General features: G+C 33.1%; 1 non-coding gene across 1 annotated transcript; it reads left to right on the top strand.

Moving 5' to 3' along the window:
* Positions 1–1325: 1325 nt before the first annotated feature.
* On the top strand, positions 1326–1448 carry LOC121135668. The gene has a single exon (XR_005872768.1). It is a non-coding gene; the product is annotated as a small nucleolar RNA SNORA16B/SNORA16A family (small nucleolar RNA).
* The last annotated feature ends 421 nt before the right edge of the window (positions 1449–1869 follow it).

The following is a 1869-nucleotide window of genomic DNA, read 5'->3' on the forward strand; positions in this document are numbered from 1 at the left end:
GGTCCACATCTGTTCAAACGTGTGACTGAACAGATGTAAATGCAACTGTTCTCCATTTTTTCATTGATTTAAAACATTTGCAGTGAATATAACAAAAAAAATTATAGGGTCTCAATTAGCTGCTTTGCCACTTCATCCGGGGAAAAACCACATGCATGCACACACACACACACACACACACACACACACACACACACACACACGTACATGCACACCACATGCAAACACATGCCACATAAACATACCTAATCTCATGAACACACATCATCATATATACAAACACACACATACAAACACAGTATACATATTTTATTAAAGATAACTTAATGTATAATCAAAGTGAATTATTCTTACTAGAAGCAAAAATGGGTTTATACTTTTCTGAAATTTTATTATGTAATCTTAAAAAGATAATTTTTAGAGTGTTACTGTATTATTTGTAAAAAGAAAAAAAGGTAACATATCCAGACAGTTTTATTCTTATTTAAAACAAAAATCATAAATAGTAAGCATCCCTGAACCTGGGTTATTTAGGTTGGATTTTTCCCAAGAAGATTGAGGGTATCATGAAATGGATATATCCAGGGGTTCTAGAAAGTTCTTCTGAGGGACACTTAAAATTTCCATTAAAAAAAGGCTCTTTTAAGAGCACATTACCAGCCTTTAATCCCACCAGTTGGGAGACTGAGGCAGGTGGAACTCTGTGAGTTGGAGACCAGCCTGGTTTACTGAGAGAGTTCCAGGACAGGCTCCAAAACAATGCAGAGAAACCCTGTCTCAAAAAACCAACAACAACATAAAGCATGTTACCAGCCTTGTTCTCCCTTTTAGAATTTCTCAATAGGTTTCTGAATCACCACTTAGAAAAACATCAGGAAATACCATCATCTCTGCAGAAAGTAATTTTACTAATTTTACATTTATTATCATGGAAAAGATGACTTTGACTTATTTTCTAGTATGAGTAATATATCAAGGTAGAAAAGTTCAAATGGTTCATTTTATCTGAACCCCATTTTATGGGTTTAATGCTTAAATACTATTTCTCATAATATTATCAGCAAATCGAATGGAAGCACATAGCAAGTTTCTATCTCTCAAATGTTTCTAATATGATGAACACAAGGAAATATATTTTATATTGAAACTGAGCATATTCAAATGGGAAAATTAGCTTCCTGGAACAATAGTTGTTATTTCATGACTATTGCTCTAATATTTAATCTGTCTTACGGGTTTTTACACTCGTCGATTTTTGTTATGGTTTATATGTTGACAGTCTCACTACATTCAAGTCATTAGCCTACAACAGTCCATATAAGAAATAGTGATCTTGCCAAAGTCACAGCTGCTTCTGTATAGCTGCTGAGGAAAAAAAGAAGAGGCCTGGAGTTTCCTTGACAGGTTCTGATTTCTGAGACTGATCTACAGTTTGAAAAAGGACAATGTGTCTCACGCCTTGCTCATCCTACGCAAGCCTTTCTTCAGAATGTGACACTGCTAGCACATGTCCTAGATTTTCCAATGATATTGGGAGTTTTTCATTTGAAGGAAGTATGTTCTGACTTGAGGAATGTTGGAAAGAAGTTCACTCATATTAACATACGAAAATTAACTTTAAATGTATCGGTTGTGGGGGGGAGAGTTTTCTTCTCCAAAGTTTAATTCTTATAACTCTTTTTTTTTGTGAAAAAGTATTTTCAATAAAAGTGAAACAATAACAAAAACAACATAAAGAAATTTTCTTATTTGTTTATATAGTAAGAGAACATTTAGGAAGTGCCAACTTTAGGGTTTTTTTTAACTTTTTTTTATTTTATCATTTTTTATTTTAATTTTAAATAGCTTGTTTTACATATCAATCCCAGT

The sequence above is a fragment of the Mesocricetus auratus genome, unplaced genomic scaffold (assembly GCF_017639785.1).
Source record: "Mesocricetus auratus isolate SY011 unplaced genomic scaffold, BCM_Maur_2.0 Super-Scaffold_100040, whole genome shotgun sequence".
NCBI lineage: Eukaryota > Metazoa > Chordata > Mammalia > Rodentia > Cricetidae > Mesocricetus > Mesocricetus auratus.